The 20,573-nt window shown below is 48.9% G+C and overlaps 1 protein-coding gene and 2 non-coding genes across 3 annotated transcripts in view; 2 read left to right on the top strand and 1 right to left on the bottom strand.

Moving 5' to 3' along the window:
- The window catches only part of LOC116831722 (uncharacterized), a 161,945-nt gene that overhangs the window by 32,391 nt on the left and 108,981 nt on the right, over window positions 1-20,573 (top strand). The window lies entirely within an intron of this gene.
- On the bottom strand, window positions 319-400 carry TRNAS-AGA (transfer RNA serine (anticodon AGA)). The gene has a single exon. It is a non-coding gene; the product is annotated as a tRNA-Ser (tRNA).
- Window positions 9,045-9,117, top strand: TRNAF-AAA (transfer RNA phenylalanine (anticodon AAA)). Its single transcript has one exon. It is a non-coding gene; the product is annotated as a tRNA-Phe (tRNA).

Genomic DNA, 20,573 nt, shown 5'->3' with positions numbered 1-20,573 from the left:
GGTCAGTGCCTGCATTGAAATACCAAGAGGAATCTAAGGGCTGGTGTACGCTGGGCACTTAACTGGCAGAGCAACATCTCTCAGGGGTGTGACTCCCCCCAACCCATAGAGTGAAGGTGACCTAAGCCCTGATTAGATAGTGCTCTGTCAATGTAGCTATTACAGGGATGAGAAAAGCCCTCCAATCATTGTCTGCTCCAGAGAGCTACAGCAGTGCCACAGCAGCCTTTTAAGTGCAGACAAAGTGAAACTAGATCTGGCTCCAGTTCACACTGTGGATGCTCAAGCATTAAGACTACAATAACAACACAGTGCTTGCGTAGTTGGCAGGATCCGAACCTGCGCAGGGAGACCCTAATGGATTTCTAGTCCATTGCCTTAACCACTCGGCCACAACTACTCATGTGATAAAACCTCCTTCCCAAATCTGGACCTTAGCGTCCAAAAATCTGGGGGCTTAACATGAACTCCCCCAGCTTTTACCAGCTTGGGTCTGATCTTGCTGCCACCAACCAGGATTCAGTGCCTGGTACACTTTGAGCCCCCAAATCGTCTCCCTGGGGAACCCCCCAAGACCCAGAATCCTTTCTCCTACCACCCCTGGTGATCAGATCCCATCCCCTGGATCTAAAAGAAAGGAAAAATCATCAGTATTAAGAAAAATAAGCTTTAATTAAAGAAAAGAAATGTAAAAATCATCTCAGTAAAATCAGTATGGAAATACTTTACAGGGTAACATATTTATATAGCCCAGAGAACTACCTCTAGCCTTAGGTTCAAAGTTACAGCAAACAGAAGGTAAATCCTCCAGCAAAAGGAACATTTACAATTGAGAACAAACATAAGCCTAACACGCCTTGCTGGCTGTTACTTGCAAGTTTGAACATGAGAGACTGTGCAGAAGATTTGAGAGACCTGGATTGAGTCTGGTCCCTCTTAGTTCCAGAGGAACAACCCCAAAACAAAGGCACAAACAAAAGACATGCCCCCACCAAGATTTGAAAGATCTTGTCCCCTTATTGGTCCTCTGGTCAGGTGTCAGCCAGGTTTACTGAGCTTCTTAACCTTAACTATCTGTTATGACAGTAGCTATTACGGGATGGAAACCCTCCACTCACTGTCTACTCCAGAGTGCTAAGCAGTGCTGGTTTTAAGTGTAGACAGAGTGAACTAGATCTGCTCACTTCACACTGTGGTATCAGGCACTAAACTACAATAGTAAAACACTCCGTGTTTGTAGTTGGCAGGATTCAAACCTGCTGGTGACCCCAATGGATTCAATCCATCCTTAACCACTCAGCCATAATCTGGTACAGTGTTTCACTGCACAATGATTCTGTTCTCACTGATTGTCACTTCAAATTGCTCAACCAGCTCTCCAGCACACTCATGGCTGCGCATCAGTGTAAGTTGTCCTCGTGAACAGCGAATTCCTGCCCATTTCCCTTCGGCTGGAGCAGATAGAGTGTTTGTGTTAACGACATTGCTGTAGATTGTTGTTCATTCCCACTCTGACAATTCAGACAGTCCCTTTCCATTCAAATCTCTACACATGTTCCAATAGCGGGGCAGGATTTCTCTGGGGCACTGAAATATTTCAGGCCTTGGTGTGTGAGCTCAGCTTTGCATTCCACCCTTGATGTTTCCTGGACTAACAACAGCAGCAGAGAGAAAGAGCCGAGCCAATATCTCCCTGTCAGGGATGCAGGTGCCACGTCCCCTCTGTCTGCCCATTGCCATGGCAGGAGAGAAGGGTTCACTGGAATCGAATGCTCTGGCTCAGACCAGAGACACGGGGAGGTTTTGCTGTTCACAGATCTATGCAAAGGAAATTGTGTCTCTGTGTGAAATTGAGGCGGGAAATGAAATGCCCACGTGGTGGTGGCCCAATGCCCTAAGGAATGTGGGTGAAGGACTCGGGCTGAGAAATGATTTAACAGGGGGTTGTTTCAATTTATTGCCCTGATTAAAAGCTATGGCTAAAATGCAGCCATGTTATTAGTACCTGTACCTGTGCAGGGACACCTCAGTGGGTGTCACGTCCATTGCCTTCACCAGGGGACAGTCGATTATTTTATCAAGATCCAAATTTCTTGGTCAAGGTCTAGTCAAGGCCTAGACTCCAGAGAAAACAATACACTGATAAGAAGAAGTATATAAAAAACAATTGCAGCCACCATGGGCATAACTATGATGTGTCGTGTTTCACTCTTTATATCTGGTACCACCTTCTTTCCCTTCGGCCTTGTAGTTGACCAAGGATAAAGCTAAACATCTCCTCAGATACCAGGGAGTGTTTATGTTCATTTCTGTGAGCTGCACAGGGGTTTGATGTTGCTGCTTTGAATCCTCCATCTCTGCCGGGATAAGGAACAATTCAGGCTGTCACTGAACTGAAGGAGGGAGATCATTGGCACGGAGAGGGATGCCTCCTCTTAAAGGTATTTTTCTAGCTGGCACAGTAACGTAGCTGAGGGGGGAGCAGGAGTAGCGGCCGTTCCCCCCTGAGCACATTTTCCAGAAGTGGTGCTATTCCACACAGCCAGCACTCGGCTCTGGACTCGAAGTCCGGAGCTGGGTTTTGTGTGTGGCCTCGGGCTGGCTCTGGGCTCTGCACCACCCTCCTGCATCCTCAACCCTGTTTGCTCATTCTGGGGCTGCAGACAGCGTCAGCTGGTTGCCGGGCTCCACGGGAAGGAGGAGGCTCCCACCTGGCCGCAGCTGCCTGGCACCCTAAGCCAGGGTGGGCTCTGCTGGGAAGGGAAGGGGTGGCAGCACAGCCCTCCCCCAGTGCAGCGGGGGGGACTGAGGATCAGCTGCCCCATTGGCCTGCAGCACCCCACGCAAAGCGAGGCTGCCGTGTGGCGGGGAAGGTGGAGAAGGAAGGAAAAGGGGGGGATGTTTTTTTCTCATGGTGTCTCTTCAGCGGAGGGGGCTGAGGGAGCGGCAGAATCAGGAGGCAAAGGAGCAACTTTGGGTTATTGCCCCCTCCCCCAAGTGCTGTGCCCGGGGCTGTGAAACTGTGCTTAGTGCAGCTTGTGAAGGAAGGGGGGTAAATGTGCTTTAAGGTGCCAGTTATGTCTCCTCAGTCTCACTGCTGACTAGCGGCAGACCCAGTGCTCAGAATTAAGCAGTGTTCTCAGGGCTACTGGACTCTATACCTTAGTTTTCAATTGCCTGCTATGTGCTTCAGCCATTGCCAGCTTCTCACTCAGTACATCGAATAGTGTGGACTGGAAAGTGGGGTGTATAGCAGATGTCATTTGAGCGTGCATTAGTCTCTTGCCATTCTGCTGTGGGTTTATGGATGCTTGTGGCCTGGACTGGAGCAAAGTGGCTGGTGAATAACCATGGTCTATTCCAAGAACCAGCCCTTTCTGTCAAGCTCAGAGTTTCACAATCCTCAGAGACCTCTCACCTTATAAAGTGTCTCTGCAGAGGCTCTTCCCTCAACACTGTGAAGCACTCTGATCCCGCGGCTAGACCTTTTATTGAGAAACAGCCCATAATGTCATGCCCCCTCCTGTGTTATTTCTAGTGAAATGGAGAGTGTATTCAGTGTTATTTTCCCATCTCTCTGATCCCAGTCACTCGAACACTCTCACTTGTGCTGAGTGGAGAGAGCGGGGGATGGGAGAGCTAGATTCCCTTCTTGGTGTGAGGTGTTCCAAAGCTGCTATACGGGATCTTTCAGGGGGTTAATTGCAAAACGCCACATTTATTAGTTTAATACAGGTATTAATTAAACTCGTATCATATGCATATGAGTTATTACAGCATGCATTCACACACAGCACACAGACACCAAACACACTCGTTTTGTGGTTCTTACCAACTAGTTCTCCCTTAACTGCACTGGCCAGTGACGTTAGATGGGAGGTGAGCCGGGCTCTGGCCGATCCGGATCGATGCTCCGATGGTGACAAACGAGACTCAGGGTCCTTCGCAAGACACCTTGTATTCATAGCAGTTTGCCTTTATGCAAATCCAGACCAGATTCAAAATCGGGTCTGTGTCCATTGGTCTTTGTGCTGCTATTTTGTGGGGTTGTCCCAATGCCTGCTTAAAGAGGCGATTTTTTAAAAAGGAACTTGCTTCAATGCCTGAGGTCGTCAATATGTCTGCTTTTGTATTGGGCCCACTTGACAAGCTGGATTGTCCTTTGCTTGGCTTTCCATTCCCTCTTCAAACCTGTTGTATCTGTCTGGAGGTGGGTGTCTTCCAAGCCTCACTCATTCACACTCATTCAGTCAATGGGGCAATCTTGTAACAGAGTTGGGGCAAGATCTTATTCTACCTTCTAGCAAAAAGGCACATGTTTTTTCACTTAACTATACTAGCTTTAGGGCTATAACATTTGATACAAAGTTTTCTACCAATTTTCTAATTACAAAGTGTATGAAAGAGCACATGCCACAGTCATGCGAAATACAAAATCAAAAGTGAACAGAAGTTACAAATGCAGGCGAGTGTTAGTAAATGTAACACAGACTTACACTAACAAACGTGAACAATCTAAAAACAAGTTTCATTTTATCAGTTCTACAGGGGCAGAAGCTGGTAGAGCAGTGGACATAACAATGCCAGCGTGTGAGCAATTCAGTGTGGAATCACTGAGAAGGGCCCGGGGTGCAGGAAATGAGATCCTCTGACTGCTTGACAACTCCACGGCTCAGACAGCCCAGCAGGAATCTGCGCTTGAAGGATGTTGGTGTGTTGTTCAGGTGATTTATTTCCAATCTCACAAACATTCTCTGTTGAGTAGGAAATACATATTAAGATTTGGCTCTATCTCTGCAGGACAAGGCGCTAGACTGGTTGAAAGGGGCAGGTGCTGTGCTGGGATGTGGATAGATTTTATTACAGTGGCAGCTGGGGCAGTCTGGAGTTTCAGGGACGCGCAGACTCCAAACATCATTTATGCCAAACAACTGGATTGGACGTGCCAGCAATTGGCAACTGCGTCGCTGCTCATTATCGGACAAAGCATCTGGGCAATCTGGCTGGACCGAATCTGAACTGCTCTGAGAACGAATCCAATCTCATGGCTGTGCCTTCCGGGGCTGGGGCCGGCACCCAACAATCAGGCACAAAGAGGACCAGAAGTTCGTCTCGCTGACGTCTCTTGCTGGGCAATGCTCTTGCGAGCCGGCGTACCAGGAGATTTACGGAGGGCAGAAGTCTTCAGGCGAGGATTGGCTGAGAGATGATCCTCTCCTCACTCTCTCTCCTCCCTTTCTCTTGTGTGCTACCTACCAGGGCCACATTAGAAAGTTCCTCAGCTCTCACCCGAGATTGTAGATACGTGCAAGATATTCCTGATGTAGAATGCGCATCTCAGGTATCTGAAAAGGACTGTATCCAGACGCCAGGTGACAAGAAAAGGATTAGGTCTCCTTACGGAGGAGAGATAACGAACATTGAATCCCAAGTCGGTGCAGCAACAGGCTAATGCCAACCTTGGATGTACAAACAGGAGCAGTGAGTTGAGAGGGACTAAATCATACTGTTTGTATATGGCACTTGGTGGAGACACAGACCTGGAATCCTGTGTCCAGTTCTTTTTATGTCACAGAATTTGGGAAAGGGAGGCAAGGAGGCTGGAGCCACAACAGGTTGGATTGATTGGCTAGGGAATAAAACCTTCCGCGCTCTCGAGGACTGAGGCCGAGATTAATGTACAAATAGTGGAATGTCATATCAGATCCCTCCGTCACCATGAGCTCTGGATGAACTTTTTGACGCCATGTTTATGGTGAGGGCAACTATAGCGGCAGATGGAAGTCACATTATGTATCGCTTGCGCTATCGGTGTGTTAAACATAATCCCCATCTAGGGTGCTACCCTAGCTGGGACATGTTAGGTGGGTGCATGTGGCAAACCAGCAACTTTAGTAACGACTAGACTAATTAGACGTCTAGAATCAGCAGCTTCTAATTGCGGGGTTTGAAAGGCAGTTGTTTTTGAGACAACGGAACTGGCAGAGAAGCTGACACGAATATAACATAGGTTACATCCCTTCTCCGCCATTTACATCTCAGGTTGTAACTGATCGACAGCAGTTTCAGAAAAATTGGAATTGGAAAACAATCAACGTTCATGTGTGCCAAGGTAGTGTTAAAGATAGATGAAAGTAGAATCAGGAAGTGGGTCTACTCACTAGTTAGAATTAGGGTGGAGATGGACACAGTATCCAAAGGTCTCTCGCACTTAATCTCTGAAATAGAGTTTGTATAAGTACTAACCGGAACGACCGGTGTAGAAACAATTTAAGCGAGACATCCCAATAATTAAACATACATCTACCATTAATACTAAGCAATCAAATTTAAGTTAATTATATAATCGAAGTATCATGCCAAGTTTAATTAGCTGAGCAATAGAATCTGTCCTCCCTCCTCAGTCACAGACTGTGGACTCAGTAAATGGAGGCTCCTAGGCCGTGATTAGACTTAGCCACTTTCTGTGTGTAAGATGGTTTGACGATCGAGCTAGGGCGGCACAAAATGGTGTCTGAGGCGCGCAGAGAATCGGCGCTAATCACGGGCTCGCGGCGGACTCGGCCACATCCCCTCTGCGCAGGAATCATTGATACACATTCTAAAGACGGAAGATAGGGAACGTGGGTTATTGGATTTGCACTCTTCCAATAGAACACAGAGATACCAGAGGCCTCGGGCGAAGCGTGTGTTTCTAATATGGTTTATTAAAAAATACTATGCTCATACAAGAACCATTGGCCTGTCGGACACCTGCGGTGATCCATGCTATGGCTGTGCTGCTCCTGGGAGTTTTTGCTTACCCAGGCTTGAATTGGGCGCAATGAAGTTACAAAGACTGGTCCTATCTCACCTTCAATTTTCACTTCAAGCCAGTCATGTCGACAACAGGGACTGGCGAGGACTATCGCTAAAGGAGGCTTGTTGGGCGGCAGGGTGAGGGAGCTCAGGGCTGGGCGGGACTAGTCAGGCGTTGTGGTAGGCATGGGAGCTTCAGGATGCATGCGAGGGAGTGATCCGAGGAGGCGTGCAGGCAGGATGGAGCTTGCAGGGTGCAGGGCAGGGAGTTACCCAGGGGCTGTGTATGGGAAGATGGAGCTCAGGTGTCCAGGCAGGGAGTATCCAGGGTGTGGTGTGCGGAGGAGGATGCGAGGCTCAGGGCAGGTAGGAAGTGCCCGAGGCTGGTGATGGGCAGGATTGGAGCTTCAGGGTGCAGGCAGGGATATCCCCACGAAGGGCTTGTGGCGAGGTTGGGAATAGTGGAGCTAGAGCCCTCGTTCCTAGGAATCATATACGGAAGAAAGCCACAGTGCTGCCCAAACGTCCTGTCACTCTGGGCACCCAGGGCGGAGTTGTCTTGGTCAAGCGTAGCAGCCTAGCATGGAGCCGCTTAGTGACACCAAACCTCTGGACCTTTGCTCGCATATCAAAGGGAGGGACAGGCTACTTCCATGGGGATGTGGACACGCTACTTCCATGGCACAAGCAGCACCCATTGCCCAGCTCCTCATGACGCGGAGGTGAGTCTGGCGGGAAGGCAGGGCACCCAGGGCTGGCTCGGAGCGCTCTTTAGTTTGCCAGCGTGAACAGCGGGAGATGCAGGCAGCAGCAAAAGCGGAGGCCCTAGGGGCAGCTGTTAGATGTGGATGTGGGGGATTTTCCTTTTGAGCAGCTCTTCTGAGAAAGGCTTGCCTCTAACAAATTGTAAGAGTATTAGATGAATTCCAAGTACTTAGTGAGTAAGCTTTCCTCTCCTCTGCAAGGATCTCCGTAACCTTTTGAGTGCAGAACATAAGATGCTCAGACTGAACCTCCAAGCGTCTCTAATCACCGCTTAGGCAATCTGATATCACTGCCATCAGACAAGGAATTTCAGTGCATGCCTCACTATGGTCTCCCAAAACTTCCCTGGGGGAACGGCCGTAAGTACTGAAGGTGCCCTATCTCACAATCAAAGCAAAAAGTGCCACGCGGTTCGCGCCTTTCTTCCTCGTTTACCTCCGTTTCAATTGCCTGCTAATGCTTCAGCCATGCCACCTTCTCACTCAGCTACATCCTGAATAGTGGTGACTGGGAAGGGGTGTGTAGCAGAAGCCAATTTGAGGTGAATAGTCTCTTGGCCAGATCTGCTGGGTTTTTGGTGCTTTGTGCCATGGGCGGAGCAAAGTGGCTGGTGAATAACCATGGTCTTTCAAACCAAGCCCTTCTGTCAAGTCAGAGTTTCACAATCCTACAGCACCTTCCACTTATAAAGTGTCTCTGCAGAGGCTCTTCCTTCAACACTGTGACACACTCTGATCCCTGGCTTTAGACCTTCTTTTGAGAAACAGCCCATAATGTCATCCCCTCTGTGCTGGCAGGGGGGCTGATGTCTGCACAGACTCTCAGCTGCCGAGCCGGAGGGGGCACTTGGGACCTTACCAGACTGACTCAGTGAAGACAGGGGGTTGACAGAGCAATACAGATGCTCTCCAGAGCATGGAGCAGCGTACGCCCATGCAGCCAGGCAATGAGCATTTCCCACAGCCTGGAGCCGAGAGGGAGGTGGCAGCTGCTGTTCCAGCTCCTCGAGGAAAGGCCCTGTTAGCGAACAGCCACTTATTACCACAGCTAAGGGTGTTGGGTTCCTCCAGTGGGGGTGTAGAGCAGCCGTTTATTTTCCTGTTTGCACTCCTCTACCGTGTGAAAATTGGGGAGGGGAGGCAGAAGCTCCACTTCCCTCCCGAAATGACGTCCAGTGGCGGAAGCCAGGACAACAGGGTGGGGTGGCAAGTGGCGGGCAGACTCTCGCCGCCAGGATCAAGTCTAGCTCAGGGTTCAGCTCAACTTTCTCCCTGCACCACTGGCCCCCAGTCCCTTTCCACCACCAGGTCAACCCAGGCACTAGGGCAGGAACGGGGTAAGGAAGCAAGTCAAGCTGAGAAAGGCAGGCAAAAGCGAGTCTTGTCTTCATGAGCCGCTCACAATGACGTTCTTTTTGTGTGCAGCTGCTGCAAAAACATCCTGGACAGAGAAGTAGCAGGCCAAAATAATCCCATACAGCCACCAAAGTAGCTCAGTTGGGAGAGCACTAGATTAAAGATTTAAAGGGCCCTGGTTCAGTCCCAGGCTCTGGCAGACTCTTTCATCCTCTTTGTGCAGGGGCAGCTTGTTCCCTGGCAGCACAGCAGTGCCTGCACCCAAGGTGAGCAGGGATGGCCTGGGGACAAAGCAATTCTGGGGGCCCCTTCCATTAAAAAAAAAGTTGCAATACTGTATTTTCATGGAGTCCCTGGGGCAAATTGCCCCACTTGCCTCCCCTCTGGGTGATGCTGAAGGTGAGTCTCTGACCTTGAGCTCTGCAGTAGGAAAACATAGAATGGGCTTCTGCCCCTAGTTGGCCCACCTCACCTTTAGCGATGAAAGCTGTCTTTCCCAACATGGCAGGAAGAGAGCAAGGCAGGGTGACCCTCAGGAATGGTGCCAGAGGGCTGCTTATATGGCACTGGTGAGACACAGACTGGAATCCTGTGTCCAGTTTCTGATATTCACAGAGATTGGAAAGGAGCAGAGCTGAGCCATGTTGAAATAAGTTCCTGTCTGCATCCTGTAGTACTTGCCCAGACCGGTATTGCCCTGGCCTCTTCTTTTGTCATTCAGTGTTGGACCATTCTACAACAATATGCATTACCTCACCTTTTGGGGCAAAGCCAGACTTTTTGGCACCTGCTCCCTATTTGGTGTAAACATTGCTTGTGCCAATCAGAGGCGAACACACACAGGTTTTGGGCCCCGTCCCCGATGACACTTCTGTGATGTCATAGTGAGTACTTTAGGGGTTGCCCTGCCATGTGCAGGCAGAGAGAGGAGAAAACGAGTCCCGTGTATCCCGTGTATGCCGTGTATGCCGTAACCGAGCCTGATCACCTCGAAGCCTCTCTCTCAGCTCACGTGTTTCAAATAGAGCTTCGATGTTTGCCGGTCGTGATGTGTTGGTTTGTATTTGTAAGTATCAGTTATTACTAAATGCTGCATTTTTATTTTGTTAAATATTTAGTAGGATATTTTAGACATTGGTGTTTTAAGGTTTGTTACTCTATTAGGCTAATCTAGCTGCTCCCTTACCACCTTGTAACTAATCTCCAATAAAATTTAAAATTTGATGAATTTAAGTTGTGTTGGTGTCTGCAGTTTTGCTCGTGACCCATGACTCTCCTTGCATCTCTTACCTGTATAGTCTGTTGCCAAGCTGCAGCCTGGTAAATAACAGGCCTGCATTTTTTTTTTTGCCCCTGCGATACGTGGCATGCTACATGGCATCACGAACAGGATGCGGGGGAAGTTGGGTCATGCCCATGGCACGCTGCAGACCAACCAGACAATAGAAACTGAACAGCTCCAACATTGAGTTTTCAACCTTTTTACTAGCAAAATTCGACTAATCCAGTAATGGAATGGATCTGTTCCCTTATTCGGAAAAACTCAAAAAGGCTATACTGTACCAGGTTAACCCTGGCAGAATACGGTTGCCTTCCTTCGGTTGCCACCGAGCTAGGTAGCCAGGCCGATGTTCCTGCAGCCTCAGTGCACGGAGGCTGTGGAGGAACCTCTGTGCTGCAGATCCCTCTCAGCTTGGAGAGAGTAGCGCGCATTTGTTAAAAAATCCGGAGGTACCGTTTCCAAATGATTCCCCCACCTCGGGTAATACCTGCTAATCCGGCCGCAATTATTATGCCAAATATAAAAAAATTAAATTAATTAAGAAAACCATAAAATTGCGACCCGATAAATATAAATCTGAGATGTTTCTCAGAGAAATTCAAGTAAATGGCAAGGTGGAAGCCCTAACTGAGAAGAAAGTCATTTGTAATGGTATGAATTGTTTGACTAGTACGCTTGTAAATGAACCTGAAATGTGTAACTTTGTGATTTCCCTGGAGTAGCTCAGGGTAGTGAAAAAAGCAGCAGCTATCTGTTGGGAGTTGGCAATGTGCCTGGCAGGGAAAGTCTGAATGACCTAGCAGCTGGTGACTTATGTCTTTTATATGTTCTAGTCAGCAGTTTGGGAAAACAAGAATAGTGGAGTATGAGTGTCCCTATCCCTTACCTGTTTCTATGTGGAAAATTGTAACAGTGAAGGAAATGTGCCTGTGTCTTGTTAGGTGGTATTGACTTGCCTATTATGGAGGAAGCTTACTCGGTTCTCCAAGCAGCTTGTCTGTAAACAGCCTCTGTGTGCTGGGACAAGGGACATGAAATCCAAGTTGTGGTCTGGTGAGGAGAATGTTTTCCAGCTTTTTCTGTGTCTGTGGAGAAACAGAAGGTGCCTTTCAGCCTGTGCATGGTTAAGGGTAATTCAGTTGCCCAGAGTTGGTGTAATACAGCTAAAGCCCAGGAAGGGAATGGTCCTGGAGTTTCCGTGTCTGTTGGAAGGATTGGCACTGTAACTAGGTCGCATCCAGTTTGTGTTCTTAGCAAAGTGGAAAGGGTGTAGCAGCTTCTGTCTGAGCAGGGTGATACCCTAGCCAGGGCACAAGGGAGAGCCAGAAAGGTGATTTTTGTGTTACCTACTAACGTTTAACAACTTGTAACAAGGAGGAAATAATTCTTAATCTTGTGTGTGGTTGAGCCTAACAACTTGCAGGTTGCCAGTGACTATAAGGGAAAGTTTGCCAAGGAAGGAGAGTACCTCTAATGTTTTATCTAGGGAGCCTATGAGTTTGCCTAAAAAAAATTGTGTAGGACTCTGCCTTAATGGACCAAAAAGTAATTCTTGAATGTAAGTAAGACCAGAAAGAATCTGTTGTGGCTCAGGGGAAGTGTTCCTTTAGACAAGCCCTAGGTGAAAAGGGTAAAAGAGCAGAAGTTTTCTGAGAGGGGTGAATTGTTGCTTAGAAAGCTGCTAAGGAAAGAAATCCTCACTGGTAATTCTGTGCAAGCAATTTACTTTGGCAGCTAAAGGGTGTGAAAGTGATTTATCAAGGAAGTTAGTTTCCTACAGCCCAAAGTTTTCTGTTTGTTAATGGATCCACTGAACTTTTCCTTTTTGAAAATCCAGTGGGGTAGCTTGGAGAAGGTCTCACAATAGAGTAGAAGCTTTACAACAGTTAAGAGCCCTGTATCAAGTGGCCTGTTGTGGTGCTGCGTGGCCAGCATGTGGAAAACAATGTTGTTGAACAGAAATGTCTCCATGCTTAGTGTCTGTTTATGCAAAATTCCTGACTAGCGGAGGAAGGACGACTTGCTAATAGTGTGAGTACAAAGGAGCCCACCCCTTCAGCCAGTGAATTTGGTTAAGCGAGAGAAATCAGGGGTTTGGTCCTGCAGAACAAGGAAAAAGAGAAGACTAAATTTTGCCAAAGGGAAGCCACAGTTAACCCTAAATGCCCAAACCCGAATGGTGTGAGCCAAAGGTCTGCCTGACAAACAGGATTGTAAACTGGCACTTGCAATGGAATTTGTTGTTATTGCTAATGGTTGATTTTTGCAACTAGTGTGTTGCTGTTACCAAGAATTGTAAGAATGTTACAGACAGGCATCCTGCTGCAAGAAGCAGATCAATCACTATTTCTAACTAAGTTTTCCTTGGTCTGTAAGAGATTCATTCCTGTTATTGAACCATTTGACTTTGATAAACCATTTTCTGTTATACACTGATATGGTTCTAACCAAGCCTCTGGCCACCCCCCCCCCCCCCCCCTTTCGAGAACCTACGGCAGCAAGTACCCTAACACCTACTCAGTGGCTAACAAAGTGCCCCCCCAGTGACAATTCTAGTTCAGGTCATTACCTGCTCAGCAAACTGTAATTGTTAATAACAAACTAATGCCCCTGAGCAGGCTCGTATTATTCTTGTTTTACAGGTATATGCTGCTCTCCCTCACAAACATCTTCTGCCCACGGAGCCCTTAGCAGAAGGTGGACTACAAACTTGGTTGCCCACCTACTGGGTGCCAGGAGGTCAGCAGAAACCAGTCCCTGTCAGCGCTAAGTCCAGAAGATTGCCTTGTGTGCTCCACTCAGTTTTCTCACCTAAATCTCCATTTACCTTTCATTTGTACCAAGAGTTTATAATTTTTCTTCATTTATATATTCTAGGTGTAAATTGTTCTTCCCCCTATGTTGCGTGGGCGGCTTCTAGTGTTTGGAATAATTGTTCTTCCAATTTAATTCTTATGTGTTTCCAGTTCTAATGCTTCAAGTCAAAGTAATCATAGGCGTTCCTTTAATTAAGAGTATTAAGTTCCAGCACCTCTTGTTGGTTTTTTGTTGGTAATAGTTTAACCCCGCCCTACTGGGGTTGGTCATATTCTAATTGTTCGATGTGGAGTTTCTCTTATGCTAGGGTAATACCTCCTTAAACTACCCACTCTTAATTTTACCTACCCCCCCGTCCCATTAATTGTTTTATCGTTTTGATCATTGATATTTCTCTTCCTTGGGAACCTTCTATTACCTCCCTAAACACATATGTATCTATCATGCTGAATCTGCATCACTTGCATTTGCTGTGCTTCCTCCCTTGCATCCTCTATTGTTAGTTTTAACCCTGTTGGTTATATGATGTTACGTGATCGAGTGCTGTTTCAATTCTTGCTAATTGAAACGCTTGCTAATACTCGGGCAAGGGCCTCTCCTTAGGTTAATCGCAGTTAAATTCCCTTGCTCAGTTATAGTATTCAAAATAGATTGATGATTCAAATATTGTTACAATTCTTCCTCATTTTGTACTAAATTTTGCTGAAGTATATCCGAATTTGCTGATAAATGTTTGTGTTTCTTTGCCATGTATTCTCCTAATTTGTCTTTGTGACGACAGGTGGGGTTTTTTCCCCCCCCCCCCCCCCCCCCCCCCCCCCTCCCTCCCCCCCCATGGGGTTTTTCTGTCTTTTCCAGAGGTTGCATGCCACAGGGGGTGGGACTCATGTACCTGGGTGTTACTTGGTTTAACGAAGTGAGGGGAGAGGGCAGTTTGTTGTTCACAGAGGACCGTAGAGAGAACCCCAGCCAGGAGACACAACCGTTCTGACCAGTGGGGACAATGGGCTGCAGAGAGAGTACCCCGGTGACCTTGACCAGCCAGTTCCAGCCAGAGGAGAGCTGGAGGAAAGGGACTCAGGCCTTCCTGTTTACGACCCTGTTTACCTGGGAGAAGACAATGGACTGAGGCGGGGCGTTGAGGCCGGGGATATCAGAGACCCAGCTGGAAAGCAGGGGGCTCAGGCTGGCAAGTGAAGCAGGCAGAGCCCACCTGATGCAGGGAGACTGGATGTGCTTTATTGTGAGATGCCAGGGCCTGAGCCCTGAGAGTTTTCCTGTGCTTGTTCAACTCTCAACCCTTCCTGTTTTAGCTGGCTGAGAGTCACTTCTTTGGTTAGAGAACAGGGTTGCATCAGCCCCTTTGGGGGTGAAGAGGCCCAGTGGGTCCAGAGTGCGTGGACTCCCGGAGGGGGCCCCACAGCAGAGCACAGACGTGCTAAGTCTCAGAGAGGTGCGGCTCCAGGAGGTGGAGGGGCCTGACCCCGAGATAAAGTGGGACCCCCGAGAAGGGCTGTCTCACTGAAAGGGGCACCCCCCACGCGACGCACAGGGCCAAGTGGGCACGATCTGTGAGTCCGTGACAGTCTTTCAATTTGTTAACAGACCTGCAAACGTTGAGCTCTTACTGTCAGAGAGTCACGAGGACCTTCCAGTTTTGGTCATGGCCTCAATTGGCTTGGCCTTGCGCCCTACAAATCCTCTTTCCAATCCCTGTTTGTGTCCTTCTGGTGGGCTCGCTCTTTCTCTGTCTCAGATGTGCCTTCATAAAGCCTGCATTCACAAGTTTTGTTGCCTCGGCCTACATCGCTTCACCCCCCGAAGCGCATCCCCTCGTAGGTGGGAATAGGAGTCGGACTCGGAAGTTTAGGTTTTTCGGCCAAACTATTTCGGCCAGGGCACGGGGGCCATGTTGAATAAGTTTTCCTGTCTGCATCCTGTGTACTTGGCCCAGACCTTGTATTGCCCTGGCCTCTTCTTTTGTCCTTCCAGTGTTGGACCCATTCTACAACAATATGCTTTACCTCACCTTTTTGGGGGCAAAGCCAGACTTTATTCGGTACCTGCTCCCCTATTGGTTGTAAACATTGCTTGTGCCAATGAGAGGCGACCACACAGGTTTTGGGCCCCGTTCCCGATACACTTCTGTGATGTTCATTAGTGAGTACTTTAGGGGTTGCCCTGCCATGTGCAGGCAGAGAGAGGAGAAAACGAGTCCCGTGTATCCCGTGTATGCCGTGTATGCCGTAACGAGGCCTGATCACTCGAAGCCTCTCTCTCAGCTCACGGTTTCCAAATAGAGCTTCTACGTTTGCTGGCGTCATGATGTGTGGTTTGTATTTGTAAGTATCAGTTATTACTAAATGCTGCATTTTTTTTTTGTAATATTGTTAGTAGATATTTTAGCTTGTTGTGTTTAGGTTTTGTTATACTCTATTAGCTAATCATAAGCTGCTCCCTTACCCCTTGTAACTATTCTCAATAACATTTTAAAATGAATTAAATTTTAGTTGTCGTGGTGTGTCTGCAGTTTGCCTCGTGAACCCATACTCTCCTTGCATCTCTTACCTGTATAAGTCTTGTTGCCACGTGCAGCCTGCGTAAATAACAGGCCTGCATTTTTTTTTGCCCCTGCGAATACGTGGCAATCTTACAAGCCACAACATGATTGAGTGGCTCGAATAAAAGCCTCCGGCTGAGAGAGTTAAGCGTGGATTCTAATACCCTCCAGTCGATTTTTGCCTGTATTTGGGAAGCCAGATGGTGAAGTCGTATCATATGATGCTGCTATTTAATCCCACTAGTATCTCTAGAGGGGTGAACAAGCAGCAACTAACCGTTATAGAGTGTAAAACAGCAGGTCCAGGTCACTTTGAATCCAAGATTTGAAAAGAGCTGGCAGAGAAAGCTCACTGGACTGTAAGTTGATTTCTCATAAGCCTTGGAACACAGAGGAAGTTCCAGGCAGACTGGAAGAACTAACTACGATTGTGCGCAGTATTTGAAAGAGTAATAGAAGGTTCAACGGTAATTATAGGCCGATCAGTCTCACTCAATCTCTGCGTAAGGATAGGTGGAGCGACTAAGGAAACTCCATTAATAAAAATTAAAGAGCAGGGTAATATAATTAATGCCATCACCATTGAGAATAACAATTCAAATAATTAAAATTATTTTATGGAAATAGATCCTGTCCAGTGTGGCTATAAAGGATTAGTGTTGATGTAAGACGTAGATTTTGTAGAGTTGACGTCGGAACGCACAAAAATTTGCGTGAAAAAATTAGAGCGATACACAACTGAACATGGCACACATTAATGGATTAAAAAGCTGGCTAAAGTGGTGGTTTCCAAACAGAATTGTGAAACAGGTTGATTGGCACCAAGCGGTTGTGTGTTCTAGAGCGTGTTTATAAAAAATATAAAATAACTTACAGAAACCCAATTAGGTGTTTCCTAAATGGCACAGGGTGTGCCTGCTTCTCCTGGCACCTTTTTTCCAGTCTAGAGGACATATGTTAAAAGACTCATCTTATCTCACCTTCATTTTCAGGCCTTTCAGCCAGCTCAGAGTTGCAGCGCAGGGAGTACCTAGGGCTTGTTAACAGGCCAGGATGTGAGCTCAGGGTAGCAGACGGGAGTACCCAGGGACTGTGTGCAGGCAGGATGTGAGCTCAGGGTGCAGGCAGGGATGTACCAGGGCTGGTGCAGGCAGGATGGAGTCGGTGCAGGGCAGGGAGTACCTAGGGGCTGTGTGTGGCCCAGGTTGAGAGCTCAGGGTGCAGCAGGGAGTACCTAGGGGCTGTGTGCAGGCAGGGTGGAGCTCAGAGTGCAGGCAGGGATGGAGCTCAGGGTGCAGGCAGGCAGTACCTAGGGGCTGTGTGGGCAGATGGAGCTCAGGTGTGCAGGCAGGGGTACCCAGGGCTTTGTGCAGGCGCAGTATGGAGCTCAGGGTGCCAGGCGGGAGTACCCAGGGGCGTGTGCAGGCAGGATGGAGCTCAGGGTGCAGAGGGATACCCAGGGCTGTGTGCAGCAGCGATGGGCTCGGTCAGGCGGAAGTACCCAGAGGCTGTGTGAGCGCAGGATGGAGCTAGGGTGCAAGGCAGGGAGTACCCATGGGCTGTCTGCAGGCAGGGGGGAGGGTGGCTGAGGCTACTCTAGCAGATATACAGAGAAGCCTTGCTACCCCACAGTCCTTTCACCAGGGCACCCTGCAGTGATGATAGCGCTATGGACACCAAACGGATCCATTGTCACAGGATGTGACAGGCTATTCCCAGGAGCACAAACTCAGCAAACCCCGCAAGTGGCCCCAGCTCCCATGACCATTGCGCGAGAGGCGAGCGCTGGCAGAGGGAAGCAGGCACACCGGGCTGGTCGAGCGCCTCTTTAGTTTGCCAGCCAGTGAACAGCGGAGAGGCAGGCAGCTGCGCAAAGCGGAGCCCATAGGGCAGCTGTTAGGATGTGGGAGTTTCACACACTGTCTTGGAAAAGGCCTAACGTTAACAATGTAGCTAGATGATTCTCATGTAGCTAGTCACAGAAGGTAGGAGAAACGAATCACAGTCACTGTTTGCCCATGTAAGGGCTTCTCTACTGGGACAGTCTGAGGCCCTGCCTCTTTGGCTCGCCGCAGGGACAGCCATGGGCGGGAAGCGGATGAACGGTCACGTACCTTCACCAGTCACACTTGAGTTAAGGTTGTACTGGGGCTGTTGGGAATACAGTTTGTCCTGACTGCCCAGCACACGGGTAAAGATGGTTAAAGAAAACTTAGTTATGGCAGCATCCTGTCTGGCAAGAAACTCACCTATCAATCCAGGGTGTGAACCCTCATTCGCTGCGTTGTCTGCACTGTAGTCCCCACTTTCCCTAGTGTTGTCTGTAAAATCTCTGTCTGGGTCTGTGACTGTTTCTCTCTGCTGCAGAATTAATTGTGTTGGGTGTAAAACCATTAAGGAGGGGAACATAACTGGTTAGATTAATCATGTTACAGTTGTGTTAGGATTGGTTGGTTACATTTCAGTAAAATGATTGGTTAGGGTACAGCTAAGCAGAGCTCAAGTTTTACTATATAGTCTGCAGTTAGGACGTAAGGGGGGGAATTGCCATCATATTTTGCTGAAGGGGGGAATGGGAACAGGGACACAGGCAAGGCTCTGTGGTGTCAGAGCTGGGAAGGGGACACTGAGGAAAGAAATTGGAATCATTGCTTGCTGGAAGTTCACCCCAATAACCATCTAATTGTTTGCACTTTGGTTATTGCTGCTCTCTGTTCACATAGGAAGGACCAGGGAATGGGAGAGTGAAGGAATGAGCCCCCCTAACAACTAACACACATTTGGAACCTCTTCTTTTCACACTGTTGCTCCTTCTCAGGTTCTGCTTTCTCTCCAGACAGATCCATTGTCTTTCAGGACAGCCTTGCTCTTCCTGTCATGGATGTGTCGGAGTAAGCACTCCCCTTCCCTCTATTCTCAGACAAACACTGGTAAGAACTGTTTGCTACTATTGGGTTTAGAAAGCATTTGTGGAGTGGAAGATGCCATGTTGGGGGGGATTGTTCCCAAGCTGTAGTACTTTGTGTTCAAACATCTCCCAGCTTCCTTGGTGAGGATAAGACTGAAGTTTCCATGCAATGTACATGACAAAGGTAGCTGTTCATCCCAGATGGGACTTGAACCCACAACCTCTGACTTAGAAAGCTATTGCCTTATCCATTAGGCCACTGAAGATCAACTGAAGAAATAACAGAAATTCCTTCTCTTAAGTGCACATTCCTCACATTCACTCAGAAGCCAAATACCCCATTTAATGGCCTTACAGAAATGTCTGCTTCCCCTGGCAGCGAGGCAACTGGGCAGGTCGCTGACAGAGCTGAGCACCACCTTTCCGCCAGCCATTTTTAGAGAAGAACCCCATCCTAGAGTCACCCCTCCCTCCTTCAGCACCTCCATGTCTGTGGCTCTGAGTGGCAGTAGGATGATTAGGGTGCAAATCTGGGGCTGGAAGAGGCGTACGGTCAGCCTGTAAGGAGTAACCAGGTGAGGCAGGCCCAGGGGGAGGCTGTGGGGTGCTGGTTGCTCATTGGGACCGGAGCTCTAGATCAAAGCTGCACAGCAACCTGACACCCAGGGTTACAAGGCCAACATAGTGACCCCCTTACTGGCCTCGGTGAACCCCAAACCCTTGTTACGAAGGGCATTGAGGAGTCTCTGTCCCTTAATAACTTCTTGGAGCTCCCCAGCAGGCTGTAGGCATCAGCCGCCTCCTGCCTCACAGGTTAGACTCTTGGTGCTGTGCCAGCCGCCCCCTCGCTTGCAGGCCCAGTGTAAGAAGGAGGAGGCCTGGTGCTGGCAGAAGAGGGTTTTGATTAATCGAGCTCTGTGTTATGGGCACAGAAGGGGGAAAGGAGGGCTCCCCCAGGGATGCCACTGAAGCCTCCTTGTGGGCTTCTCAAGGTCTGCTGGGAGCCGTGATGTCTCCCTTTTGCCACCTCGAAGGCTCCCTCTTGGACTCAGTGGGTTCACCTGCTGGATGGAAGCGTGTGGGGGCTGCACCGCAAAAGTCCATCTCTGAGCAGCCATGTCAGGGACTCGGGCTTAATCCAAGTCCAGAATGTTCAGTTTTGTATGTTTCGCTCCTTTCCCACCTCCGCCCAACGGCAAGTGAGAAACAGACGAGACACGCCGGCCTGAAGACGCCTCTCTCTCACTTCCCTGTACACTGTGCAAAGCCCTTGGCCTGCCTCATGCCTCTTCAGGAAAGCGCGGCCATGCTGCCCAAGCCTGAGTCACGTCTGCAGCCTGGCCTGCCCCGGCTGACGGCGCACAGAGCCAAGCAAGTCAATGGCAGGTCGAGTCAGGAGCCTCAGCTCTTTCCTGACAGCCACACAGTGCTGCCTAGCGCCCCGATAGCCTCCTTTATGTTCTCCCGCAGCAGCCACCTGCCAGTGTGGATGGGAAAAGAGGACCAGGAAACATTGTGGCCCGAGGCCAGGACAGGAGGCCCTCGCCACGCCCAGGTAGCCAGAGAGCTCCCTGGCAGGCTGACACCTCAGCCACCTCTTGCCTCACGGTCTAGGCTCTTGGTGCTCTGCTGGTTACAGCTTTGCTTGAAGGCCCAGAGGGAAAAGGAACAAGCACATGCACAGCAGAAAGTGGCTTTGACCCATTACTCACAGGATTATGGGCCTAGCATGCTTCCATTGCACCACTCTGCTGGCTTTTTACCTGCTGTAGCCAGCACCCAGCCTCCAGCATCCACACTAGTGCCTTGTGAGCCCTAGTGCTGGCAGGCAGATGTGCAGGCTTCTAGGACACAGCCTTGGGGAGCAGGTGTATGTGTCTCTGTGGTGCAATGGGTCAGTGGATTCAACTATTAATTGAGAGAATTGTGGTTCAAACCTATCCAGGGACAGCAGCTGAACTTCTCCATTTTTCCTGGCTGCATTCCCCTCTGTCCCAGGACTGTCAGCCAACACTCGCTGCTTGCTCAGCCCAGCACTTATTCTCAAAGCTCTGCCAAAGCACCTCAGTCCTGCCCCTCCATGGACTC

This window comes from Chelonoidis abingdonii, chromosome 22 (genome assembly GCF_003597395.2).
Source record: "Chelonoidis abingdonii isolate Lonesome George chromosome 22, CheloAbing_2.0, whole genome shotgun sequence".
Lineage (NCBI taxonomy): Eukaryota > Metazoa > Chordata > Testudines > Testudinidae > Chelonoidis > Chelonoidis abingdonii.
The sequence above is the reverse complement of the archived record's forward strand: the minus strand, read 5'-3'. Positions and strand labels throughout refer to the sequence as shown.